Source organism: Tubulanus polymorphus, chromosome 2 (genome assembly GCF_964204645.1).
Source record: "Tubulanus polymorphus chromosome 2, tnTubPoly1.2, whole genome shotgun sequence".
In the NCBI taxonomy this organism is placed as follows: Eukaryota; Metazoa; Nemertea; class Palaeonemertea; order Tubulaniformes; family Tubulanidae; genus Tubulanus; species Tubulanus polymorphus.
The window spans coordinates 19,958,204-19,977,109 of NC_134026.1; the positions used below are offsets into that span (position 1 = coordinate 19,958,204).

General features: G+C 39.8%; 1 protein-coding gene across 7 annotated transcripts in view; it reads left to right on the forward strand.

The window, feature by feature from the left end:
* Window positions 1-18,906, forward strand: part of LOC141898218 (DNA replication ATP-dependent helicase/nuclease DNA2-like) — a 72,958-nt gene that overhangs the window by 24,994 nt on the left and 29,058 nt on the right. For 6 of the 7 annotated variants that reach the window (XM_074784031.1, XM_074784032.1, XM_074784035.1 and 3 more), the window contains exons 3-4: window positions 922-1,023; window positions 12,867-13,495. The gene's annotated coding sequence lies outside the window, so the exon portion shown is untranslated. The remainder of the gene's footprint in view (window positions 1-921; window positions 1,024-12,866; window positions 13,496-18,906) is intronic. The other variant, XM_074784033.1, reaches the window with a different exon arrangement.

Genomic DNA, 18,906 nt, shown 5'->3' on the forward strand with positions numbered 1-18,906 from the left:
AATATTCTTTGAATATCAAAGGATACTTGAATTTTTTACTTCAGGCCTTTTTTGATTATTTATAGTACGGATCCGCCACCCAGAATTCCGCCAAAAACATTTTTTCCAAAAACATTGTTAATCATTATCAGTTATTTTTATCTTAATTTTGTTGACCTCATTATTTGTAAAAAGTTTAGTTTTCTTCATTTCTTTCATCATTTGAATTCAATTCAACACAATTTATGTTCCATTTTATTTCTTCGGTAGTCCTGCTTTTAAGCGGAAAATACTTGAATGATTAAAAGTTTTTCCTTCACCCTTCAATTCTTTAAAGAAAGTAATATCTGTATTCCAAATAGTAAAAGAACGGTCTAATGGACCCTTTGAAAATGAAATAGAGTCCCCCAAGACACCCTCTAGCAGCATCGTGCCCTTGCATTCCCAATGACAGGTGGCAGTTCAAATTCTGCCCATATCCGCCATCATCAAATCATAATAATGATTTTTCACTGATTGACGATCGACGTCAATGAATGAAACCGACTGGCGAAGATTCACAATCGATTGGCATGTCATGGGTGAGAACCAGGTGTCAGAGAAGCGCTAGCAATGTATCGAATTGAATTGCTTGTCCGACAGATTTTCCAGACAATACCCACGTCTGACTCTCACCATCGGCTACGTTATTTGCTTTTCTAATTAAGCATTCATCTCACACCGAAACACCTCGATTGTCAGATTATCTGTTGTAGTCGTCGCGCAATTCCCGGTTAAAACGTCGCTAAACACAAAGGGATCTTGTTAATAATATATGAGATCGGCGTGTTAAATCAATTTGTCGCATCCGTTGTATCGAATTGGTTAAATCGTTAAATCATTTATGCGTTCTTATTTCTTTCGAGACGATGAAGATGTTATCGTATTTGTATTCATTTGCAGATGTGAGGTAGAGATGAGCGAGATGACAAGATCAGATGAGAGAGGTTGTTTAGATGTAGTTGTTCCTTTTTCTGGATAATGAGTATGGACAACATTGAGCAGGCAAGTGCTAGAGGCTCGCAATAGAGGTTAAGCTGAATAAACCATTGATTTTGTAATTGCCCTTCATGTGACTAGCTGTGTGCGTGCTTGATTGTTCAGATGTGTATTCCGATAAAAGTTAAGCTCTAATTTGAGATTCATTTGCGCCCTAACTGAAGCACCTCAAAACGCACCGAAGCACTTCAGTTAACTTGAAATGATGATTCGAAAAAACGTTGACAATAATGATTTTAGATCATTGTGGGGATTTGTATTTGCGCACTTCGAGTGTCAAACTTAGTATTCGATAAAAGTATTCAATTGGCATAAAGCCACGATCACGCAGAGATGATTTTGATCCAAAGTCAAAAACAAATGCCTTTTAAGAGAGCACATTCACACGTAAACCACTCTCTATACTCAACAACGCTCAAAGATTAAGTAGTGCTTAATGTATCCAAATGCCTATTATGATCTTATTCAATAGTTTACTAACCCAGATACCAGTAAAAAATGTTATTTTTTCTATAAAACCTGAACTTGAATTGATATATGGGTTTTAAGAATAAATAGCACGTGCATGAATTTTTCAGAGCGCACACTTACTTATTGTTGTGCGTGTGATGTCACAGGGATGAATACACCTTAAATGTACACGCATTATCAGTGTAAGCATTATTGGGTTTTTCTCTAATCATACTCTATACAAATGTCAATTTCTATAAAAACAACAGTTTTACTTTATAAGAACGGAAAGTAAGGGTAAAGGATGTGCTGAGAAACAATATTAATCTATAAAAGAGCAGTTTTGTTTACATAAAACGCTGCAGATTTTGTATACTTGAAATAACTTAATTTGTGCTCAATGCCAACTGAATTCATGTCTAACCATTGGTATTATCATTATTTTCATCATATCAGTGATCATTTAGATACAATCGAGGTATAAGCGCAGTGCGCCACTACCGGAATCAGTAGCAATTCACGCACAATAATCTGGCCCAGGCTTAGGTTGGGCTTGGGTCTGGTCTAATGTCGTTGCTCAGGCCAAACAGGCACGGGCTCATTTGGCACCTGTGTTATTCTTGGTCGAATTTGAGTATGGGCCAAATATGACTCGTGTGACCGCGGCTATATAATCATGATACTTGAATTACAATCGAATAGAATCAATTCATTTTAATGCCATCTTTTTTAATGCTACTGCTCACTTAAGGCCAACATTTTCCAGAGAACAAATTGTCTCAAATTCAATTGAAATACATGTAAGATCCCAGGATCCTCCATTGATTTAATATACATATGTATTAGTAAGGTTCCTAATGGTTGTCATTGCCGGGTTGTGGTAGTGGAAATAAGCGCCCACTTCCTACAAAATGCTCCCATACAGCAGGCGTCTCAAACAGCCTCTGACAACCAAGTCCGACTCCTGGCCTGCTCGTATGGCTTATTCTGTAAGCCGGGCGGAACTGCTTTTACTAACAGGAGAAGGCGAAAGGCGAGTCTCTGGCGCCTCAAAACCAGCAGCTTGAGGTAGGTGGGGCTCCTCAGCCCAGAAAGGCAATTCACCTAGGGGAAGGAAAACCCTGAGTCCAAACCCCCACTGCCTTGTGGGATACCCGGTCTCGGGAAAGGCTTCGGGAGTCAACCCTGAGGAAAAACTGCGACTTCGTTTGAGCAACCAATTGTAAATGCCTTGCGTTTCCATTGGTTTTAGGCCTATTTCAGCGAAGTGGAGAGACAGGAGTTGCTGCATGGGTAACAGCTTCTCCCCCAGTGATACCTCATTAGGCCTATTACAAACTGGACAGTGACATCGCCTGGCGATGCTCATGGTTTCACTGAAAACATTTACCCAGCCTCGTGCACTTTATCATATTGTGCACGATCCATTGTCGGTAAATTCTGACTGGATACTATATTTCTCTAGTAACACTATATAAGTCTCACTATCAACATTAAACAGCAGTAGTGGAGACAAGTGTCCACTTTTTATGCGATGTTCCCATATTGCACGTGTTTCAAACAGCCAAGTGGAACTGAGGACTAGTTGCGGGTATCAACTTCTCCTCCATATTTATTTACCCAGACACTGGAGAGGACACTCCAGCTTCGCTCTGTAGCGTTGACTCAACACGGGAAGCAGCAGTTAACCGGTTCTAAGTCATCTGCTCAATTGGCGTAGAGTGTGACGCCAGGGGCTGCTTTTGGCGGTGGGAGGGGTCATCGCGCTCCATTGGGCAGCTACCGCCCGCCTCAAGCTGGGCAAACCCCAGCCAGTTAGGTGCTACCTCGCCACGGTCCGTTAACCTCACTGGGTGCGTGGGGTTTAGGGTGAAAACCGACAGACGGTTCGTGTTCAACTGTGCACCAAGCAACTACAAGAAGAAACATTTAAAAAAACAGAAAACTGTTGCCCTTAAATTGGGCACATGGAATGTCAGGACATTGTCACCAAGTCTCCATGAAAATCTGCAAAAGACAGCAGTCATCGACTTCGAACTGAGCAGACTGCAGATGGACATTGTCGCTCTCCAGGTGACCAGGCTTCAAGGCTACGAACCTGTGAGAGAAGAAAACTTCACTTTCTACTGGCATTAAAAAGAACCAGAAGATAAGACCACGGAACATGGAGTGGCATTCGCCATCAAGAACATACTGGCGGATTCTATATCCTTGCGACGAGAGGGAACTGAACAAATTTTATGGCTCCAACACCATACCTCAGTAGGATTAGTTAACCTAATCAATGTATACGCACCAACCATTGCTTCCTCAGCAGAGGTGAAAAACAAATTCCATGATGACCTATCTAACATCATTGCCAGAATTTCAGTGAAGGATCCATTATTCATCCTTGGTAACTTCAATGCCAGAGTTGGTGCTGACAACAACTCGTGGCCCACTTGTTTGGGTAAGTTTGGCCTAGGCAAGGCAAATGAATATGGGCAACGCCTGCTAGAACTCTGCTGCAACCATGAACTCTGTGTCACCAACACGTTCTTTGATGTGAAACCCCAACACAAAGGCACTTGGTGGCATCCCAGGTCCAAACGCTGGCACTAGCTGGACCTGATTCTCACCAGGTTCACTAGCTTATCAAGTGTCAAGATCACGCGTAGTTTTCAGAGTGCTGACTGTGATACCGACCATTCTTTAGTAGGCAGTATGGTCGAGCTCCAAGCAAAGAGAAAATACTTCTTGAAAAAGGAGGGCAGACCTTGTATTGACACTGGGGGGATCCACAACCAGGAGAAAGTGAACCAATTTGAACATGTACTTAAACAAGCTCTCTCTTACCCAGTTGGTGCCAGTTCCTGTGAAAGATTAAAACACATTAGCGATGCTGTGTATAATTCTGCCTTATCCACTTTTGGTAAAAAGACCTATAAGTCAGCAGACTGGTTTGAGGCCCATTCTACAGAAATGACCCCCATCGTAAAAGAGAAAAGAAATACCTTGGCTACCTATAAAGCATACCCAAGCCTGCAAAACCTGCAAAAGCTACGGTCTGCCCGGAACAAAGTCCAGCGGAGTGCTAGGCAATGTTCTAACAAGTACTGGCGGGAGCTCTGCGGTAAAATACAAGAAGCAGCTGACAGAAGCAAGATCTAGCAAATGTATGATGGTATCAAGCAAGCCTTCAGCCCAATGCATAAGAAAACTGCTCTCCTGAAGTCTCCTGCAGATAAGGCGATTCAGAGGTTGGTTGAGCATTACACCAAACTATATTCCAGGGAGAACATGGTCTCAGAAGAAGCCCTGAATTCGATCAACTCTCGACCTGTGTTAATGGAAGAGCTGGACACAGAGCCAACTCTTGATGAACTCAGTAAGGCCTTGGATACCCTTACTAATGGAAAAGCTCCCGGAAAAGATGGCATCCCCGCTGAGGTACTAAAGTGCTGCAAAAAGGCCTTACTTTCTGAACTCCATGTTCTCTTGTGCCTATGCTGGAGAGAAGGTGAGGTGCCACAAGACATGAAAGATACCAACATCATCAGACTGTATAAAAAGGGGGACAGGAAGGACTGCAACAACTTCCGTGGCATCTTTCTCCCCAGTATTGTTGGTAAGTTATTCACTCGTGTCATTCTCAAGAAATTGCAAGTACTATCTGAGAGAGTCTATCCAGAATCTCAGTACGGGTTCAGAGCAAACAGATCCCCCATTGATATGGTCTTCTCTCTCAGACAGCTGCAGGAGAAATGCAGGGAACAGGGACAGCCACTATACATCGCCTTTTTAGATCTGACAAATGCGTTCGAGCATTTGAACAGGGATGCATTGTTTAGGATTCTCCTAAAGATTGGATGTCCACCAAAACTCCTTACCATCATCAGATCTTTCTATTCAAATATGCAGGGCACACTAGTCTCTGAAGGCCTGACCATCAACATCCAGTGTGGAGTGAACCAAGGCTGCATCTTGGCACCAACCTTGTTCGGGATCTTCTTTTCAGTTATGCTGGAACGTGCTTTTCCATCTGGCACTAAAGGGATCTACCTCAGGTCTAGGTCAGATGGAAAACTTTTCAACCTCTCCAGACTAAGAGCTAAGTCCAAGGTCCGACTGAAGTGCATTCGTGACCTCCTGTATGCAGACGATGCAGTAGTTGTTGCCCACTCAAATGAAGACCTCCAACAACTTATTACAAGCTTCAACAATGCCTGTGATGATTTCGGACTTACCATCAACTTGAAGAAAACAAAGATCATGGGTCAAAATGTAGATTCTCCCCCAAACATTAGCATCTCGAACGATCAACTGGCTGTTGTCCACAACTTTGTATATCTTGGCTCAAAAATCTCGGACACTCTATCACTTGATGGTGAGGTCGAGAGACGTATTGGAAGAGCAGCTACCGCCATGGCGAGGCTGACAAAAAAAGTGTGGGCGAACAACAAGTTGACTATCAACACCAAGATTCAGGTCTATGAAGCATGCGTTTTGATAAACCTCTTATATGGCAGCCAGTCTTGGACCCTTTATGCACGTCAGGAAAGAAAACTAAATGCATTTCACTTACGATGTCGTCGACGCATCCTGAAAATCACTTGGCAGGATAAAGTTACAAACTACAGCATCCTAGAACTGGAATCCCCAGCATGTACACGCTGCTGAAAAAAAACGAATGCGCTGGCTTGGGCATCTACGGCGAATGGATGATGACAGGATCCCCAAGGACCTCCTCTATGGGGAGCTGTCAGAGGGAAAACGTCCACCCGGCAGACCACGATTACGATTACGTTTCAAAGATGTTTGCAAAAAGGACCTAAAAGCCATGAATATCGACCTCACCCATTTGGAATCCTTGGCCATGGATCGTTCGACCTGGAGGTGCGAGATACATGAAGGTCTTTCCAGATACGAAGAATCACTTGCACTGCAGTCTGAGATGAAGAGATAGAAGTGGAAAGCCTACCACTAAGGCAAACCACCTTCATACTTTTTCTGCAGGCTGCGCGGTTACGTCGGCCATTCTCTGATAAAAAAGGATATGACCAATTACGAGTTGAATCGTTCAATAAGCAGCTCTAAAACATTTGAAATTAACAATAACAAGCTGTATTATCATCATTAGCAATGCATTAAGCTGCTTAATTGATATTATTGAAGAAAGTAGTATTAGCGTCGATCAGGCTGTGTGGCCAGCAGATGCCTCGCCTTTGTTCTGGAGCCGATCCACTGTCGATGCTCGCGATGTCGTCGTCCTCGATGGCGATGGGGTCTTTGTGCGTCGACGAAACAATACACGCAACAATCGATAAACACCGGAAAGATACCGGCTAAGTCGACGACGGAATGGCTCTGTATCGACCGTTCGCTCGGGTGATAAGATGATTCTATTCACCGCCGCGCGCGGAGTAATTAAAACCCTTTCGTCGATGATGTTTCTCTTGTGTCGCGGCGACGGTGAAATTCAATCGCACTGCTCTCTTTCCTCGGCGCTTTACCTGGCCATAATTATTCAGTGATCGTTCGTGCGTGCGTGAATACTTCTCGTTCGGTCGCAATGTGTGTGTTGTCATTAGTTTTAAACTTATCGATTTGTCGTCATGTCAGGACTTGTCATCTTTCGTTACGCGTTTGACTCGAGAGAACTATTACGTTTTTCGCTTTGTTATGGACTACTTCGCATTAATTCAAGCGAGATTGTCGCTGACAATTTTTTATCTTAAGTCAAATCATATGAGACTACGATTCCACTATGAAAATTGATTATTCGGATGGAAAATAATGCGTGGATAAATTTGAAATCAGTGCTATGCATATACGTCAAGCTGTATAACCACTGGTTAGGTGGACTTACGGAAGCTATAAAGGGCCTCAAGTTGTCGCGTTCCAACTCGACAAGTCGCCATATTTATGTCGACATATCGCTATATATTGCATCAAGTCGACATGAATATGTTGACACATCGTGACGTTTTCACGACAAATTTCGCTTTTTCGCCCCTTTCCACGGGACAAGCCGTCATTTGAAGACACGTCGAAATGTAAGATGAGGACGCCAGTGATATGACGACTGAGTTTCAAGTCGTCATGAATATGTCGACTTGTCGCGAGGAAAATGATAGCGACTTGTCGAATTTGAACGCGACAACTCGAGGCCCTTTATTGCTTCTGTATGGACTAGTTCTATTGGATAACGCATTTGCTTTCTATGAATAAGACCCTGGTGCGCGTGATTTCAATGTCACTTCCAAATCGTTATAAGTCGATTATTGAGAAATTATGTAATCTAACATACTTCCTTTCTATTTTGTAGCAGGTGTAAATTTATTACATTTATTACATATTGAACAGCAACATTTCATTGACCTTACATATCCTTTGAAAGTTTTTTTCCTTATGAGTTTTAGTTTTTTCATTTTAGTGTTTTGTAAACCTTTTAAGTATTTCAAAATCGGTTTCTCAGTGATGTGTTTGTGCAAAATTTTGTATGTTTATAGTTTTTAATGTTTTTTCAACTACAGTAAACCTCGCTTAACTCGGCCGAACTGGAACCTTCGAGATTAGTCTGAGTTAAGCACAAGTACGGAAGCGATAAAGGGCCTCGAGATGTCGCGTTCCAACTAAGTCATCATATTTATGTCAACATACAGCGATATATCGCGTCAAGTTGACATGAATATGTCGACATATCGTGATGTTTTGACGACATATTTCGTTTTTCTCGACCACTCTCCTCGCGACAAGTCTACTTCATGACGACTTGATACTCAGTCGTCATATTACTGGCTATTACTATTAATGTCTTCAAATGATGGCTTGTCTCGTGGAAAATTGGCGAAAAAGCTAAATTTGTCGTGAAAACGTCACGATATGTCGACATATTCATGTCGACTTGACGCGATATATCGCGTTATGCCGACATAAAATATGACGACTTCTCGAGTTGGAACGCGACAACTTGAGGCCCTTTATCGCTTCCTTACACAAGTCCGAATTAAGGATCAGAAAGTTGTCAAGTTGTCATGTCCAGGGTCCAAGTTTGAGTTAGGCGAGATGCACTGTATTTTTCCATAAACAAATTAATATATACTCTTTAGTTATAATATGACCTATGTAAGGATGGTTTTCCTATCAAGCAATGTCAGCATTCCTGTGACTCAGACTTTCCAAATTACCTGAGAAATAAATCCCAATGATACAGGACCTGGTTCCACAGTCGCGAGTTAAGATTTGACTCGGGGTTAACTAATCAAAAATGAACTGATCTCAACTTGCAGAGTTAACTCTTTAACTCGCAACTGTTCCTTGTTCCCATGAAAATGAGAATTATCACTTAAATTTTACGAAATTCCTACCATCGGAATTCGAAGAACTCAAATTCAAGAAGTATCAATTATTTCAGGAAGCATAAAGGACAATTAATTAAGCACTATAATTACCCTCTGAATTCATTTATTCTTCATGATGTTTTGTGATAAGTTTTAACAGTATTCAAGTTATCATATAGTGTAATCATATAATATATTGTAAGAGAAAATATACGAAATCTTGTTAATTTTTTTTGATCATATCATGTAGTAATTTTGAAATGCAAAATGAATTGACGGTTTACAATATTCAGATTAGTTAGATACAAAGAAATTCGATTGTCAATAGTGTGCATGTGTAGTTGTTGACTTAGTTTAGAAAACGCAACCTATAGTGCAGTAGATATAAACTTCAGATTTGTGAAGATGAAGTCGAAATTCTTCCAATTCAGCAATGAATAAATTCCTATGTTTCAAAGATGTATTAAAAGTATAAGTACATGTATTCTAATATAAGTTTCATATTGTTGTACTTGAACGTAAATTTCTAAATCGAAGTAATTATGAATAGAATTGTGAGACTATCCCCCAACAACATAGATATCATCTAAGTCGATATTACTGCTTGTAAAGACAAAAGAATTGCCTGAGAAAATATCCGTCCTTGAAACTAAAGCAGAATTAGTTTTCGCGTTTCATTAAATGTAATTCCAATTACTAGTATGCCATTTGAAGCTGGGTTTATACCGGTCTGAATTTTTGTTACCTGCCCATTCCGATAACTATAGGACACAGTATTAGACCTTTCAGAGTGCATTCCGATGTTATGTTTATTTTGTTTTAGAAACGAGAAAAGTATGTTATCTTAGTTAATCATGAAAATTCTTAACAGTTAACATTATATTTCTTTTTTCCACCCTGTTTTTGCAAATAAAAAATCTGTAATAATTTATATATAAAATATTTATATATTTATATTATATATTATTTATATATTTATATATGAGTTTTTGATGATTATATTTTGTTCCTTTTTATTTTGATTAAATGATTATATTTATTTTGATTATATGATTATATTTTGTTGTTTTTATTTCGTTCCTTTTCACTTCAGTATAAAAGGTTAGCCTTAATCAATTTAGATTGTTTAGAAATTCAAAATTTGTTTCACCATGCCTTGTCTTCCTTGGGATTGGAACCAGACAGCTGCAAATTTTCATATAATTTTCATATATATAGGCTATAGTAGCAGTCTTGCGATGCCGTCAGGTTCGAATCCCAGAAAGGAAAGAGGCAGTGGATAGAAGTTCTCGACTGAAAATTGATAGAAGATCTATATGAATTACAACATATACCATGTCGGAAGAACAAAGGCAGTGACACCACGTCTACGTAACCAAAGGCTTCGGAGCAGTGGGGCTTTGACCCCACACCATTCCTGTAAAACACCTTAGCGCTCCGTCCATCTCGAAACCGCTTCAAGGCCTTCCAAGGCTCGGTGTGCAATGAAGAGAGAAACAGTTTTGGAGATATAAGCTGCAATCACACGAGCATTTTGCCAAATTAAGCCCTGAACAATATGAACCCTGTTCAAATGGGGGCCGTGCCTGTTTGGCTCGACCAAAAACGTCGTCAGGCCTGAGCCTGAATTTTCGCTCGGATCAAATTATTGCGCATGAATTGCAACTGGTTCCAGAAGTTACTCACTTCACTTTATTTGCGCAATATTTAGTACGTATTTAGCTTAAGTAGTTCGCGTGTGAACGCGCTCTCTAGGGCCAAATTTGACTCGGGCCTGATCCGGGCCAAATCGTCTTCGTGTGATCGCGGCTTGAGATTTCCCTTTCGCCTCCCCGATCCCATCAAAACTTCTATTCCGGGAGGCATAGCCGCCCTGCACGTGGATATTGCTCACGTTTCTCTACCGCGGCTGGAGGTTGGAGATTTTTTCCGACATGTCTTCTCGCAGCGCGGAGAACAACAAAAGGTTCTAATGAGGAAACAAAGCTTCTACCTGTCACTATAGGAAGTTGGTTTTATACACGCGAAGAATTTGTAAATAATTTCCAAGCGAGGGGAAATAAATCACTTAACTCCGGCTATTACCGGCATTGTGGTATTTTGTAGTGCAGCTGCGAGTTTATACGGGACCAATTTACTTTCTATTGGGTAAGATCACACCGGGTAAAATATCATAGCTGCGATCACACGGAGACGATTTCGCCTGGACCTTGGACGTATAAACTAAAATAATCTAGTTTATACGTCCATGCCCGGACCAAATTGGCACGGATCAGGCTCGAGGCAAATTTGGCCCGTGCCTAATTAGAAAGCGCACTCGTACGCATACCACTGACTCGATACTTCGTTCTAGTCAAGACAGAACCCGGTGACCGTGCCTTCAGCTACTGTGTTCCTCATTTGTGAATACTCTTCCAACCAACATCCGTGAAAGTCTCTCGGTTGACTCTTTTAAAGCTTGCCTTAAAACATACCTTTTTAAAAAATCTTATTTTTCTTATCTATAATTATACAATGATCATTTGTTCTGTGCTAAAATTTGGCTCCGGCCTGGTCTGACGTTTTTGGTCGGACCATGGACGTATAAACTAGTTTATACGTCCATGGTCGGACCGAACAGACTATATTCATATTCTTTAACGATGATTCCTAAAAATTTTAGATTACTCTACTCACCTGGAAAAATGCTGTCAGACAACCAAGTTTAAGTGCGTTATGAGTTCATCAAAGATAAAAATTCGTGCCGACTGCGGAAGTGTAATAAAAGTCGCGGACCTGAAATATGTAATACATTTCTTAGTTTTAAAAATAGATGAAAGTTGTCGGCGAGCAAAAGTTGGTTCAGATTCTACGCATAACTAGCGTCGAAATCACGATTAGACAAATTCCTGCTCAGGCGGAAATATATATACAGCGTTCAACGACCTTAAGAGCGAGTTGTTGATCTCTTCTGGCCAATTCGAAAAAATAATGTTTTTACATTTGCATTTCAAGTTATAATTAACCTCAAGAATTATGTATATCGAATGCGGGTCAATGAATTACTCCTTTGAAACAAGGTTTAACTTGACTAAATCCCTAGTAATTTCGGACAGGTCGACTCATAATTGGATACATAATTAAAGATATATGGGGATTCGATATGGAAACTCTTGAAGACATACATTCGCCAATTTTAGTTTATACGATTGTAGATTCTTTAATTCGAGACACAACTCTCTTATCAGCTTTGTAAAAACGGCACTTCTCCAGTGTAATTTCATCCCAAAAAATAATCTTCTGCAGGTGCCGTCGAAGCCGTCTGCAGTATGGGCGAGGAGTCGATAGTCAGATTAAGAATACCTCCCTTCATTCCTTAACTTCACTAACTTATACCCTGGATATTCGAAAAACTTTCTCGAGCGAATAATACACTTTTCCAAGAAGTACCTAGAAGTGCCTCGACTTTAGACACTTGCTGATGCATTTTTTATCCGGCGTCGTTTTTTAGACGTGAAGTATTTGAGAAAAATTTACTATACTGCTGATATTTTTGATTACCCCCTCGAGAGCGAAATACTTCAACGGGCCCTCAGCAAACTCAGAGGCTTGAGAAATCTTTATCGCCTCCATCACCCACCTGGATTTTGCCCAATTCTCCAATCATATTTGTCTCGTTCGGCGCCCCACGGAATTAACTTCGTGCAAAAGTAAAATCCGCTACGGAATCGAAATCACGCGGGAATTATGATTCTCTCTTTCGATTGCTCAAATCGTGGACACATAATATAAACTAGTTTATACGTCCATGCTCGAATTGATGGAAAAATCTCGAGCTTCAAGAGAAATATTACAATAAGTTGAAATTAAAGGCGAAATAAAAGGTGTGTTCTCCACGTGCATCTACTCGATTTTCAGATAGAGATACACGTTTATAAACTTTAAAGAAGGTATTCGATAGGTTTCGTAAGGTAAAATGAGTTTTCGAATTATTGAACAAGGGCGAACTAAGCGCCCCATCCCAGTATAAAAAGTTTCATTTTTTATTTCATAGAAAAATGAGGGATGTGTATAACACAATCCCCTTCAATTCTATAGGAAAATCGTATTCCATCATGAAATCAGCTCAAATTCATTACACACATATATAGACAACAACACCGAATATCATCACGAGATTTGCGGAGAAAATCTGATCGCAGAAAATACGTGACGTAAAAAGGCCGTGTTTAAAACTATGTTGTTTGGCAAAAAGGTAAATTAAAACGAAGGTGGCACGAAGCAGATGAGAAAAACAAATCCAAGAAAAGAAGATGACGTATATTATTATATATGTTTTATCGGTACTCATGATGAAGTTTGTTTGCGTCAAAAGCGTGATACGTGTATCTCTTAATTATAGACGATGCTAAGTTTAGAAGGATAAGTTTGTAATATATTTACATGTTTGTTGCTATTTATATATAGGTGTAGTTCACCGTTGAATTCTTATCGCAATATTATAAATGCATTTATTTTTTATCATGTATCGATCCATTGTGGTGGCTTTTTCGTGAAGAAAACGTCGAAATAGTTCATGCAAGATATCCTAACGCGGATCACTTTTCACGGTGTTGACGATTGATAGCAAGATAGATATTTTTCACGAACACAACACACGAGAATAATGGAATCCATCGAAAAACTTCGAAGCATGGAGACATTTAAAGGCATACTTCAGTGAAAAGGTACGATCTCTAACTAAATAACTTTGGGTTTAAGAAGTTTGTTCATTATGAGTTTACTAAGTACATTCGTGGTTTTTTCCTTGCCGAAAAATGTTAGAATTACTTCCGTGAACTGATGTGTCAGCTATCTGAATTTTAATGCACTATGATACACATATCTGACTTGAAAAAGTCGTAAACAAAGCTTCCTCGCTCCCTTTTCGGGTATATATATATTTTTATCGGACGCACGAGCTACGAAATGAACTGTTGCCAAAAACAATAGATTTAAAAGCGTGGTGAAGCACACACTGCGCAATGGTCATATGGTTGTTTACTCGTTAATTTTTTAGGTTGATTGTGTTCATTATCTTGTCTCTACTAAACAGCCATTGTTTATGATGTATTGCAACATCGGCGATTATTTGAACTGTATATATTCACTTCTATCGAAAGTTTAAAAAACGCAGGTCTATTAGGTTTTACTCATTTATTTGTACATGTAGATATATACATAATTGCGGCTCGGTCGAGGGCACTCGATGCCTTGATTCTGGCTTATGGCCAGCCCAACACGTGGATTTTACAGGGGTTTTTTATAGTACCGTAATGAACATATATTTATATAATAAGGCCTTACGAAAACAAATCTGTGTTTCCATCTGATAAACCATTACTCTAAAACGTTCCTTAAAGCCCATGGATAAACCTACTAAAAGTTCACTGATCCAAAGCATGTAGTTCACCTAAAGTCTACGGTTCACCTGATAAAACCACATACGTTTTCATTTTACCCAAATACATATGTCCAAAACGAAAACGCCATTCTATCAACTTACTTACAACGGTTATTATTCAATTTTTAGGCCAAACTTTCAAGTGGCCCAAGCTACACTTACGAGTTTAGATTCATTGATTGAAGAATACGCGGAATTCATTTAGATTCAAATTAGACTTACGACATCATAACAGTGTACAAATCGTAAATATTACGTTTCTTCAGTCGGCGATTTTTCAATAAATAAAAATGTTTATAAAACGAATACATATATATGTAACAGTGAACTGGTCGAGTCGCTTTCGCTCACTAACACAATTTCTTCAGCATTCAAAAACACTCTTCCTCCGAGTTACTCCGAGTACTCCTATTGGAAGATTATGCATCCAAGCGTGAGATTATTCGCATTTTAATCGTAAATCTCCATAGCCGGGATTCTCTTCTTTCAAATGCTTTTTACCGTCCTCGTTTATCTTAAATGCATGTTCAGTAGAACCCGCTTAATTCGGATCATTTGGCACCAACAAAATTCATCAGGTTTATGGGAAATCCGGATTAAAAGTCATTTTCATGTATATTTATGAACAAATTGTGTATCGTTCGACTAAATTTGTGTTACCCCCTAAATTGTTCTGTTCAGTGTACATTTTTTATGCGTACATGATGATATATAAACGCCAATAATCCAGAGTCAGGACTGCGTTCTCAGTTAATTTGGAATAGGGAGCTGCACCCACACCTTCCAGTGCTTCCTTGGAACATGGACTCTAAATCGTTTCATAGTCCATGCTTGGAATGACCAACGCAATATATAGTCTTTGAATGCATCGAAACGGGTTAAAGAAATCATCAGTATTTTCAATGCCGCGGATATAAAAATTTTATGGGAAACATAGATTTTCCTCGATAGCCCTCGATTGATTTATGTCCTTGCGAAAAAAAATTACGACCAAGATGAAAAAAAAGCAGAACTGCCGAACTGACGAGGCCTTGAAATGGCAATAAACAAAAGGTAGACCTAACTATAGTCCTCCGCTTTATCTTGGATTCTGTGGCTTAGTAAAACTACATCATCGACTGTTTAACTGTCCAAAACTCGCTAATTATATTTCTAAACATACAAGGGCGGATTAGGGGGATGTGATCGAATCCCTTGAAATTCCGAATGTGCCAACCAAGTCTGGATTTTTTTTTAAAAAGAAAATGGGATGTTTAGAAATTTATCCACCTGGACCCTGGGCCAAAAAAGCCCCGCTTTGTCCAAGATCTTCTGTGGGAGAGCCACCAGAATCCGCCACCCTGGCAGCCCTCGTTTTATCAAATCTCGTATTTTCAATTGTGCCCATTACAATTTTCAGATCCACCCCTTCAAAGAATCTCAGATCCGCCCTTGACACACGTCCTTTTGAATGAAATAGATCTCGAGTTATTTGCAGCTTAATGAATGTTAATCGCGGGGTCCCGCGTATGCGTCAATATTGCTCGCGATGGACAAGTGGCTCTGGCAAGCGAGGATCCCAGCAGGCGATTATTAAACAATCAATAATCAATTCCCTCGTTACCGAACGATTAATCTTCTAATTATCGCATGTGGAGTATAGCGACGTCGACCGCGAACTGTCAACACGATCGCCACTCGGATCCGTGTTTACGAACCCTTGTTCCGACAGGTGATTACATAACGTTCCCCGCTGGTGGATTATCGGTTCGTCCCCGATGAACCGTTGTCTTGTCAATACCGGCTCCTCAAGTGGTTTGTAATACGTATTATGTGCCGTTAGGCAAGCATCTGTCCGCTGATTGAACATAATTGGCGCCTGGTTTCTGACAAATTAATCCACGCTGGTTTCGCGACTGGCCTCTAATTGCCTTATGAAAACAATGATATAACCCGGTTACAAACCGTCTATAATGAAACACGTGCACTAAAGATGCCGCTGAAAAGCGCCCGGTGAGATCCAACAAGGAGTCCCATTGAAACTTTGATCAATTCGATTTGTATTAGTTCTATTGGGTAAATACGTTACAAATTTTGTTTACGAGATTTGATGGAGGCTTAAGTGGTGCTTGGCGGCCGCCACGAAAACTATCTATTATGTCAAATGTATCGATACCACTGCGAAACACAAATGATAGTTTTTATAGTTTAGTACATTGTTTGCATTTTCAGTCGCGAAAAGAATGGTTTTAGCGTTACGTGTAAATGTATGAAAAGAGCCTATGTTTCTCCGTATCGGCCGGGCCATTTTTTAAACTTCGATAACATCTGCAATCAGTTCAGTTCTGCCAGCATCATTTAGAAAAAGTAATGTACATGGTAGATAGGCGGCCGGCTGGGTCTACTTTTTAACTCAACAGTAATGATAACATCATACCATTTTTGCCTGTATTTGTTCAAATTTGAAATTTTAGAAATATACATTCATTTATTTTTTTATTCATTGGCCACGGCTGAATCGTTTCTGGCAAGAAATGTGAAAAATGTATTCATAAAAATTAATTCCTGAAACAAACAAAATGTATTTACACTATAATACATCTACTATTTGTCCAAAATTATAATCGTTGGGAAATTAGACATGAAGATGTTCTGGCTAAAATCTTATTTTTGTTCCTAATTTGTGTAGCTTTTCAATTCTTTTGACCGAATTACTTTCATTTCCGCGTAATACAGAATGACGCGTCGATAAACGAGCGCGCTTTTGAAATTTTATGAACGTGCACCATGCGGAAAAATAATTTTTAGCCGCCTTTGATAACATCGCTGCGCGACCGAACGCTCGACGAGTTTAAACGAGCTTAATTTCGCCGTCATTTTCATTCTTTGATACATAAAGAACGGGCAATTTGCATTCTCTGGATCTAGACGGCGAAGCGCCCGGAGGCGCACGCTGCGCGCATCACTTAATGCATTATTATCTCCGATCGGCCGGCAAATCTCGGAGCGCAGATTCTACGGCGCGAATTCCACTCTCATCGGTGAATGATAATTACCGCCAGAAACAAACATCACGCCGCCGGCCATAAAAAGACAGACGACAGCGCGCGGAAAAGATCGCGCCCCGACGCAACCGTATTTATCTTTCCGTTCGACAGCACAATGCGCCTGCAGACGACTTATTGCCTTCCCGCTGTTCCGGACACGATTTCATTTCCTTTTAAAATCGGTTAAATGACGAAGGCAATTAGCGGAATTTGTCCGAAAAGACCGATGAAAATAAATCTCTTGTTTGTCAACGATCATGCGATGGTTATCAAACTAGCTTTTTTATTTTGAAATAGGGATTGTCCCTCTTGTGTATTTGACCGATTAATTAATTCGGATTGATTTGAATGTTGTGTCCTGCCGGGAGCGAAACAGGGGGTTTGATTTTGAAATCGGAAATCGAAATACAGATCGAGTTCAATGAATTTCTTTTTAAACGAAATACATGATTGGAAAGTAAGCTTTTTAACAGGAAAATTTACGACCAAATACTATTTCCCTAGACAGTCGATTTTTTACCTAAATAGATTAATTTGAACCCGTGCCAAAAGAATAACGTAGCATCAATATGATATCAGTCCATCCAAAATTTCGTTAACAAAGTGTAAATTTGCGTCGAATGATCGAGAAAATGCCTTGGAACAAAAAGCAGAAAAAGCAATTGAAAAGGGAAAATTCTAGTACAGAAATGGTTTAGAAAAAAAAATTGCTGTTGAGCTTGTACATACTTTGATTAGTTATAGAAAGCAGTTTATGTGCGATGTTTTAAAACATTTCAAACGCACGAATATTAGAATTGGTTCAATAATTAAACGTCAATGTGTAGGCTAAAAAATCCGGTTCATTTTTCAAAAACAAGTATTAGTACAGGGTTGAAAGGCGACCGGCCGGGTCAACTGTAAAGCTAAGACAGAAAGGAGAATCAATTGGTATCAATTTTTACCCTACAATCGGGTAAATGCTCATCGTGTTCGACTTTAGATACCGTTGCAATGTTATCGAGATTTATCGTTTATTGAATAAATATTAACACGGAATTGACAATGAAAACTCGCATCCTTAATCGTTGCGTTTAATGTGCTATAGAGCACCACGCCTTCGCAACGATTTTGTTCGAATTCGAACAAAAATATTTGCGCGACAATAATTATGAATACACTTCTTCGTTATTGTGCCAATTTGTTGCGTAATTCGCCGAATGGTCCCAGTTTCACCCGGGCGTGATTTACCCCGACAGAAAATGAAATATCAACATTATTCAGGCGCTTAAATGCGTCCTTTTCAAATCCGTTAAATCAATAAGCGATAATTCTATTGCGATCACGGTTTCTTGTGTCTTTGAATTTGTCGTCGTTACGAAAACACCGCCGCGTCGAAGATGAGTTGCCATAGTTATGTTGCAATCGTCAGACAAATGCTTCGAATGAAATATCTGTATTTGTTCAAGGGATTTCGAATTCCGCGGCGCGGAGGGACGCGAGGATTTAGGTTCTCGCCGAACACAAGTCGCGTGACAACTCTTGTTGTTACAATTACTTAAAATCCATGTTTGATTTCGAATCAAAAGGCTATTATTCGTGTCGTGATGAAATGGGTCATTATACTAACGATTCTAATAAGTAGTGAAACGAATCACGAATATATTTGCTCATTCATCTTTAAAGAAAA